This window comes from Zonotrichia albicollis, chromosome 1 (genome assembly GCF_047830755.1).
Source record: "Zonotrichia albicollis isolate bZonAlb1 chromosome 1, bZonAlb1.hap1, whole genome shotgun sequence".
Classification (NCBI taxonomy): Eukaryota; Metazoa; Chordata; class Aves; order Passeriformes; family Passerellidae; genus Zonotrichia; species Zonotrichia albicollis.
Genome location: NC_133819.1, coordinates 69182256 through 69192560, shown reverse-complemented (window position 1 = coordinate 69192560; position 10305 = coordinate 69182256). Strand labels below are relative to the sequence as shown.

At 41.3% G+C, this 10305-nt stretch overlaps 1 protein-coding gene across 2 annotated transcripts in view; it reads right to left on the bottom strand.

The window, feature by feature from the left end:
• F13A1 (coagulation factor XIII A chain) overlaps positions 1-10305 on the bottom strand; it is a 129921-nt gene that overhangs the window by 64370 nt on the left and 55246 nt on the right. Inside the window, exons 6-8 of one of the 2 annotated variants that reach the window (XM_074544114.1) lie at positions 6660-6895; positions 4580-5394; positions 3386-3455 (exon numbers count right to left, since the gene is read on the bottom strand). The exons of the other annotated variant lie outside the window; for it this stretch is intronic. The gene's annotated coding sequence lies outside the window, so the exon portion shown is untranslated. The remainder of the gene's footprint in view (positions 1-3385; positions 3456-4579; positions 5395-6659; positions 6896-10305) is intronic. 2 annotated transcript variants of the gene reach the window in all.

Here is a 10305-nt window from a genome sequence, read left to right as displayed (position 1 = left end):
GTTTCCTCTCTAAAGCAATTGTTTCAGTCTTCTTAAGCTCACCTACCCAGATAAGCCCTTGGTTTGGGGATTAACCCTACCTGATCTATCAAGCAATGAGGCTGAGATAAGAGATTGTAACTTGAAGAGCAGGGGAAACAGAAAGGAGCAGAGTATCATTCCCATTCATAGCCTTTTTCCAGATATCTACTCCCTTTTGAACACCCACTATATCTAGACACAGGCAGAACAAGCAATATATTCAGTCTGGTAAGACCTTGTCTATCATTCTTGCTATATACTCACAGAATTGAATTGCTTGAATTCTTGAATTCTTCCCAGTGCATAAGTCTCTTTATAGTGAAGGCTGATTCCATAATACTGAAACTTTTTCAAGAAAATGACGACTGATTATGGGAATATAATTCACAAGAAGTTACCAAAACATGCTTAATTTGCAAATTTTAGCTTTTAAGTTTAAAGCCAGACTGTTGTCCTCAGCTAGGGGGATGTCAATGGCAGAACAGGCTTGAAGGTAACATTAAAGTTCCTGCAAAGACCCAGCTTGACCCAGCTTGACTTTAGGTAGCTGCAGCTTAGTTCTGCACCCTGGCTGGCCGCTGCAGGCTGCAGCCCTCAGCTCCAGAGAGGCTCAGGTATCATGTACAGCATCAGATGAAAATGATGGTGCTGTGCCCAAACTACCATGGTTCCTGGACAGTATGAACTCATCTTGGATACATCAAAGGCAGAACCAACAAGCCAAGGAAAACCCAAACCACCTAAAAGCAGAAGTACAGGGTCTGTGCGCATTTCTGACGCACTTGCAGCAAAGACCTGGTACAAGACACTTGAGATGTCCCTACCTAAATCCAGTTGGACTGAGCGGAGTTTAGTAGATCCAGGTCTACTTTGTGCACAGATGAACGTCCTTGTTTTACTGCTCAGCTGAGAAGCATGTTCACAGAACATTGCATCTCAGCCAAGAAGCTAGACCAGACCACAAATCCCTTCCGTATCCAGGGGGTGGTAATACACAACCCAGGCAATCCCGGCATGCTTAGTTAACAGTTGCTTCTAATTAATTAAGTAACATATGTGGACAGGCAATATTTCAATCTTAATGTCTCAAATAATTTCAACATTACTGACACACAATGTTTTAAGTACACTCAATTACAAGATTTCTGGAATTAAAGATCTCCTAAATTTCATTAAAAGATAAAACTTCCTGTTCCAGTTCAGAACAAAAATACATTTTTAAAATGCCTGAATGTCTTGTAGAACAGCTTTTCTTCGTAACACAAACACAGATGTAGCGTGTAGGCCAAACACAACAAAACGCTTAAGCACATCTTAACTTCAGTCGTGTAATTCCATCTTCAGGCATGTGCCTAAACTCTGTAATGGGCTCCACTCAACCAAACCAAGGCTGTACAATATCTGTTTGCACAGAAACACTTAAGCTGCCTGTTGATGCAGCATTTCTGCAACATGAAGTTGCAGTTTAACATGCTCTCACTGCAATTGCTTTATGACTATTTCAAAGACGGTTGCCAGAGAGGGGTGTTGATTCATTTTTCAGTCCCAAGACTGACCTTATCTCTGTGCAAATGATCTGAGTAATTGTTTATTCAAGGAAATGTGCAATCTTTTGAGACATTATTTCAAATGTGGATTGTAAAACATTGCAACTAGTTGGTTTGTTAATGGCGGATGTTCTGGAGGGAAAAGGGAAATCGAAAGGATGAATCATTATCCAGATGAAGTTCAAAAGCAATTCAAAATTCATTTCATAATCACAGATGTGTGCCAAATAAACCCATCCAGGACAAGCTGCAGGCTTTGATTTTTGTGAAGTCTGCAAGTTCTTTCCCTTGCTATTCCCACTATAATGTTTGGAGTGTGGCTAAAAATAATAAATAAATAAAAAAGTTAGAAGAAATTATTGCCTTCTAAATGCTCCATATACCTGTCTCTTTCTACAGTGTTGTGCTGCATCCACAAAATTACTGTCAACGTGCACAGTGGAATACAAATACTTTTCCCTTTGGGCTTGTAGTGAGCTCATGGTTGGAATAAAGATAAAAGTCAGAGCAGCTGGGAGTTTATCAGGACTGCAACTCCAGCATGCACCCACAGCAAGGTCCCTGGCCCCTCAGCTGAAGTGCAAACCCTATGTTACAAAGAACAGGCATGCATAGTTTTTCTGTTACACGCCCAGACTCTCTATAAATCCTGTCAGGGCTGGTAAAGTCCAAGGTAAAAACTATGGTCAACATGTGCTCTCTCCTTTTTTAGCTTATCCTTCCTCTCACACTGTCGGGTTTTTGTGGCTGATTGAAGGGCCTGGAAAGGCCCGGAGTGGCCTTGGGACAGCCCGCGTATCGAAGGACGAGAAGAGGCTTCAGTTCTTCTTTCGGTTTTTATGTTTATTAATTGTTTATCTAAAAGATGTTCTTTCAGCCCGACAGAGATCTGCTCAGCAGTCAGCCATGAGCACACTGTGTCGCTCTCCGTAAAGCCACCTATCTTTATACCCATTGTTACGTGTACAATATTTATCATTTTTCCCCAATACCATTTATTCTTATTACTCAGTGCACTTTCAGTAATAACCAATCCAAAAGTGCCACCATCACCAAAGAAGATGGAGGAGAAGAAGAAGAAGAAGAAGGACAGGACACACCCCAATTCCTCCATCTTACTTCTCTAAACCCCCCTGTACATAAATCCTAAACCCTGTATCTCACCCTCTAATTAACTAATCCCTTCACCAATCACCCCGGTGAAGCCCTCATCCTTGTCGTCTCCTGTGTAGGATCAAAGTCCAGCCACCAGACACTTCTGGCAACATTCCAGGACTCCCGAGCCCCCCAAGGGTGGTCTCGGTGGCCCGGCACCTCAGGACTGAGATCCTGAGATCCGACATCACACAATTCCACCTCTGGCGGTGTGCCCCTAACAGATCAACCCTACAGAGTTTTAGTTGTGCTGTTTAGGCTGTGAGCCTGCAAGAAGGCATGTAAGGACAAAACTCTGCAGGCAGATATCTTGTCCTTGGTCTCTCTCTGGTCTCTGGACCATCCCTCTCTCAGCTGTGATCTTCACAGACTTTTGCAGCTACCATAGGAATGGTATGATCTTTCACTCTTTTCCTTTCAAGCCCTTTTCTTCAACAGTCTTGCACTGCTTTTGATTTGCTTTCAAAACATCAATGGTTGGTTGCTGGGGGAGCATTTACTGCTTCACTAATAGATTGGAAACTCATACAGAAAGTGTCAGTGCAAACAAAACAGGAATTGATGTATCTTTTATATTAAATGATCGTTTTTTCAGAAAGACCCTTGGAATTCAGAATCTTCAGACTTGTAAAATATTATAGATACAAAAAGAAAGGGCTCACTGGCTGTTGTTGAGATGTCTTCACCCAAGTGCATTGTTTGCCTGGGATTCCTCCTGAGGCTCTGTAGATCCTGTAACTTACACAAATAATTCCTTAGAGATGTGTATGAAACACAGCATAAAAAGTATGTGAGGAAACTATAAGAAAAGTGGTGTTAAAGTTAGGTTGAATAAGTAGCCAATAGGTTTTCCAGTGAGAGCATAAACATACTACAAAGGCATCCACTGGAATACATAGGTGGAAATGAGTTCTTTTAAAGTCCTGTCCCTTAAAATGCTCCATGTCACCATCTTGCAGTCAGCTTTCCCACCTTGCTCTTGCAAGTCAGACAGATAACCAATGAACAGAAAGAAAATCCTAACACCATAGGAGTTTCTAGTAAAGGATAACAAGAATCAAGTAACTTCAGCAATTGGGTTGAGAATGACCAATAAGCTCAATTTTTTTGCATTGTATCGCAATAAATTTTTACCAAGATCATGCATTCACTAAAAGCAAAGTTGATTTGTGGACGTCTGAAGGAAAAAGTTTGGACAACTAAGCAAATTTTTCAACTTTTCCCATTGGTAGTGACAATGTCTTACTAATACTTCTGTACCTGCTGACAGTCAGTGCTCAAATGTTGAACCTCTAGCTCACTGACATTACATTTTCGGTTACATTCAATGGCAAATATAATTTCTTGTGCCTGTTACTTGAAAAACCATTAAGGTCTCTTTTAAAACTCTATCTCAAAAAAAAAAAAAACAACTTGATTTATGGGTTTAAAAATTATGAAAACCCTTGGAATGTGTAGAGAGGCCAGTGTTGCAAGTGTTATCTAATGAACATGAGTCTAAGGTCGTGTTTATTCTCACAAATACCAGAGCTTTTCACAAAGGCAACAGAAATATGCATGTAAAGCTTCAGCAGTAATGCAAATTATGATCTAAACTCACTGTAGCCATGATATCTTTTAGAATGAACTCCTATCAGAACTCCTCATCTTCACAGCTCTGAAGGCTGCAAACATTACACCTTTTCATGACTTTAACCATACCAAAAAAAGAAGTGCCATCTCACTGTAATAATGCTGTCTTAATTATGTACAATACTTAGCACTAGTTTTGCACCAGATGAGTCATAGTAGAAGCTTGTACTTTACTGTTTGACTAAATCCCACAGCAGTTACAAGTCCCTGCAGTGAGTGCTTACCAGCTTGTGCTTAGCTCTTTGCTCAACCATGTCTGCTGAATCCTATGGGGAAGGTAGGTCTGAAGGGTGCTGCACTAGGATGAGCAGACACTGTGGTTGGAAATAGGTCTCAGAGTCAGTAAGAACACGCCAGAGAAATGTCTTCAAAGCTGCTCAGGTGTCTCTGCTTCTCCAGTCCTGTCCATTTTAGTTCACTGGGATTCTAAAAATGATAGACCTAGGTTTCATTCCTTTCTATTTAAAAACAGTTTATCTTCTGAGTAGAAAGGTGTTCATTTTTGTCATTTGGTGCTGTTTGTTGTAACAATTAGATGATGCCAAACAGGCAATTGAAATGCAGCTATTTATGGAATCCCTCTTCACTTATCTTACACCATCTACTCTTTTACTGCTAAAAATAATCCCATAGAAGCCCAGTTACCACTGGAGTTTTCAACAAGACAGCATGATCTACTGGGCACTTCTTAATTTGTGCAGATTTTTCCTCCTTCCTGAGTTTTGTGGCTTGATGAGATCAGTGAAATTTCCTGGTAGGCACAGGATCTTTTCTCAGGTCCTCTTAAATGCTGATGCCTTGGAGAATACTGGCTACTCTCAAGTCAGATGTTACTTTGACAGTTTAGCTTTCCTCATCTGAAACATATGAATAATACCCCTTTTGAGCCTTCATAAATGGTGCTAGAAACTTCAAAGGAAAAACACTCTTAGATAGAATTTAAAAAAAAAAGTTAAAGAGCAGATGGACTTGTAGCTGAATATACTGCAGTCTTCATTCACAGTCAGCAGGAGAGGTAGGTTCCAGCCTCTTTGAATCTCTGTTTGGAAGACCATATAGGAAATTTAATGTCAGACATTGTGAAAAATTGGTCCCATCTGCTTCCCCTCCTTCACCCAACAGATACACAGAGTGCCCAAATACCTGACGATCACAGATCACTGGGATCACTGCTGAAGCCTCTCTCTATGCAAATGACAAATATTCTACTCATTAAACATCCCTGTAATGAATGTCCTGCTATGGCAACTTCCAAGAAGCTCTTGATTAATTGGAAGTAGCAAAACACATCATGCTGAAGTAACAGCTGGTTATGGTACTTACCAGTATCAGCTGATAGTCTAAAGACATGCACTTCACCAGGGAGATTTCACTCTTGCACATTATTTAAATAGAAGTTGTTTTTTTGCAAACTCAGTACCTCTAAACTGAAATCTATTACATCTGGCTAGTAGGGTCCTTCTAGTAAACAGTCAGTGTTTTTTCAAAGTCTTACCAACTTTGCCCAGAAGAAACCCCAAGGAGTGCTGTGCACACCGCACTATTGTGTGATGCAAAAAGAATGCATCAAAGTGAAAGGACAAACAAATCTTTGTGCTAACAAAAATATTTCATTTCCATTTTAGCCAGGAATGCACTAAATAATGCATCATGGCTCAGCTACTCGAAAGGTCACCTTTTGGTCTGCAAGCAGCTGCAGCAGCTGTGTTCCTTTGAGACCCTGCTCTGAGCACAGAACAAAGCTTGAGAGCTGACAACAGGCTTGGGAGATGCAGGTATGGGACAGGCTTCTGGAGGCCTCCCAGCAGCTACAATTGAGAACCACTGCCAAATTTTCTTTCTCTCATTTTTTATTTCAATCTCAAATAATCTCCTTCCTTTCCCTCCCTTCCTAAGTAAATTAGTCATATGCAAAATATGAGAAAATTAACAGCCAACTCAGATTTTAACACCATGCAGAGACAAGTATCCATGGAGATTAGAGACCTCCTGTTCATCACTGATTTCCCATCACATTTGACAGGAAGGTACAACAAACAGAATAAACCAGTCCCCAGAAAGGCACTCCATGAGGCCGAGTTCAGCTTAGAGGCCACCAAGACTGTTATTCCCAAACTATAATGCAGGCAAGACCCACAGCTGCTTTAGATAAATCCCTCATATTTGAGGCTTTCATCCCATAAATCTGGATGGAAGAAATTTGTGTCTTCTAACATATTATCTCATCAGGAACTCAGATATGAGTTTTACAGCTTGGAATAGTTTCAGTTTTCTAGACCGGAGTGTTGGTTATAACATACAGACCTTAGTTTGGAGACAGTAATTTTGAAGAGGAAAGAAAATCAGTGTCCATAATCATCCAGTTCAGAATCCGTCCTCCTAACAGGTAGGTCAGGGTGGTACAGAGTAGACATCCTCATCAGATGTGACTTTGACAGGATGGTGGAGGAAGCAACATGCTGTTCTGGCAGGACTTCTGCAGTTGTATTTTCTGTAGATCTAATCCTGTTCCATTTCCTGAATGCCTAGATGAAAATTGCCTACAGCCAGAATAGTTTTTGTTTCAAATTAAATCAAACTAGCAAGGAGAGAAATAACATCTACAGGGGAAACAAACAAGAGTGTAACTCACTGTAAGGGCTATCTTGCTTTGATGCATAGCGTTTACTTCTAGACCACTGTCTGGGGAATACTTTATTTTTAAAGGTTCCACACACAATAACATACATCTAACCATATGTACCACTCATCTTTTCTTATCCAGAAAAAAAAGCAAATCTTAAAAAGAGATGGGGGGAAAAAAACTACCAATAAACCAAACCAACTAATGCACAAGCATTGAATTAAGTATTAGAATTCCAGTGCTTATGCATTCCTTAGCCCATCCAGATGTGCTTTCATCCTCTCCAGTCACTCACATATCAAGATTGCACCAGACCCCCATGAAAACCCTCTGAGCTCTGGGATTCCTGTCCTTGATCCTGGGTGATGTAGGATTCATTATCTCCAGCTGCCTCTGTTAGCTTTTCCCCACTGTAATGGCTCAGTGTCACCACCAACCAGCACAAAACCCATGCCATGTGGCAAGGCCCTGGAGCCACAGTGGGCACAGCAAGGTGGCAGCCATCAAAAGACAGAAAAGAGAGCAAGGGCCCATAGGACTCTTCAAATGAGAATTTTAAAATTTGCACTTAAAAACCAAAAAAGCAGAATACTGCAGAGCAACCAAATTCACCATTAACTGCTCTTTACAAGCTGGAGGTAACAACAGGAGTTGTTGTTACCTCCTGTTTTTCAACAACTACCTTTTCAGCCTGATCAAACTGAAACCTCCTGCTTGCTCATGTGCCTGTCTGGCACTGGCCCACGAGGGCCCTGAACAGCATGTCCTACAAGTCAGGAGAGAGCTCCATATGCTTCTTCCAATGCTTCCAAGCCATTGGAACCCCTTTCCAGCCATGTTATCTTCAGGTATGGGTCATTACTGGAATTCAGTCTGCATCAACAGACACAGATACAACATATACTTGGACCCATCATTCAGTAGACACTTCAAATGGGGCCAGGATATCATTGGCATCACTTAGGTTATCTGGCCAAGCCCAAGCTGCACTGGCCTACATAAAAAAAGAGTAAAGAAAAGCAAGTCTGTAATCAGTAGGTTTAAGTTTGTTCAGCAGGAGCACACACCTCCTTTGCAAAACATCTGTGAATCTGGAAAGTAGAAAAGGCTAAAGACACAGACCAGTCAAACACCATTTATTTAAAATGTGTGATCCCAAAAATAATTGAGGATCCTTTCAAGCTAGAAATCCAAGCCAGAAAGTGACAGCAGCCCCCTGGACAGACAACAATCCAGGGTTTAATTCTGGAGCTACAAACAGCTAAATAAGTGCTCATACTGATGGCAAGAGAATGGGAACACACAGTCTTTGCACTGTTTGCCTTTTCTTCCAGTGCTCAAAAGCCATGTGCTCTGGGCTTCCATAAGATGATTTTAGAGTCTTTAATTGTATGAATTCACCAAAGCACTTGACATCATTTCAACTGTTCTAAGTCACCTCCTTGGACTGCCTCTAAAAAAGCTGTCCTATCTTCACTGACAGTGTGGGCAGCCTGGTAAGAGGAGGTTTCCAGTGCAGACTCCTGCATAATGTGCCTCAGTTCAAGCAGTGACAATATTGCTCCTGCCCCCTCACCCTTCCACCCTTGTTTTTCCCCCCTTGGCTAATGACATGTTTTACTTTGGCAGAGCAAACTATGCCACATAAGTACAAGCAGCTATGAGACTGGAGTAAGAGTGCATCTCTGGGATCAAAGCAACCCTTTCTCAGCTTCACGCTGGCCCAAGACCAAGCGAACATCAATGTGCTCCATCCCATCTCCAGGCCACCATGGGCAGGAGAGCCCAGCCCTGCAGATGGACTGGAGTTCCCCACTGTTGCAGTGAGCTCTATCCTTCACATGGTATCTGCTGGACAGTTAAGGTACAACCACACTAATTTTTTGTCTCTTGAGCATATTTTTAGAGTTGCTCCCTTTGACTTAAGTATTTAATGAGTTGCAACCCAGTTAACAAATTTGCACACACTCCCAGACATAAAAACACACAGAGTTGCTTAAATATGGCTTTCCTTACAGTTCTGATAATCTGGGTAATTTATTCAGTTTGGCAAAGTTTGAGTGTTTTTCCATTTCCTCTACAGAAGGGGAGCAATGTGATTGTTGCTGTGGTGATCCTTCCCTCAATATTTTTAGCCATAATCTGACTTAAAGTCATGACTGGCAGTGGAAAGTGTCATTTTTTAAGGCACAATACCAAAACATTTGTGAAGAGCCTTTTATTTTTCACACTGAATATTATATATATATATATATATATATATATGTATATTCATTGAAATTCACATTGATAAATGTAAACATGTAGATATTCCTTTATCATAAACAGGCCTGAGTCTGGCCTTTCTTTTGCAAGCCCTGCTCTCCTCCACCCACTTGGGCTAAAGCTTCACAGTCAGAACCTCTGCTCATTATGTTGTTTTCAGACAGGGTCTAACTTACTCAGACATATCAATGCTGACATTAAGAGCAGTTGCTTGTCTTATCCCCCCAGGCATGTGGTTTAAAAATCTACCCCCTTCCCTGTTACTGAGGTTAATGACTTCTCTGCAGAAGAGGAGCAAAGTGATTTCATGTTTTTCCTTCTTTTAAGAGGTTGCAGAGCCAGCAATCCTCTCAGTGCTGAGAAGACAGCAAATTTCAGCTCCCTACCTTCATTTATGCCTTGATCAATGAAGCTGTTGGCAGAGAAAATCGTGACACACAGTGAGGAGAAGAGCACAAACCTGTTGGAAATGGTGATGTTATTCCCATTTGGAGCATGGACTGTAGGCATATCCCTGCAGGCTTTACCAAAGCAAGGGTGGTAGCACCACCCCACCCAACCCAGAGCTCTGCTGCTGCATGGCAGTGGTGCAGAGCACACAGGGAGCTGAGGTGGAGGTCCAGTCCTCAAGTGTCCTATGCTTGTGTCCTTCCCTTCATTCCAAATAGGAAACCTGAGAGGCCTGGGAGTGGATGTGTTCTGAAAGTCACAAAACTTTCATTACATTGCTTTTCCATAACCTGTTTCACAGGTAGTGAAATGCTTAACATTGAATTTTCCCATGGAACTAACCAGAGAAAAGGATGCCATGAAGTAGAGATGAAAATAAACTCAACTGGGCCAATGGAAAACTGTCCTCCTATTTAGTTGTGGTTTCCTGAAAATGATCATTTGGGATGAATTTTTGTTTGTCCTTTGAAATCCAGGATTAATCATTCAGGAAAGCTGACAATTCTGTTTCTACATTTTGTACCTCTGGTGGGTGTTTTCCAGCATTTAAAGCAATTCCCAGATTATTTGTTTTTTTGAGGTGGGGAAAAACAAGGGGCTGTTTATTTTCCA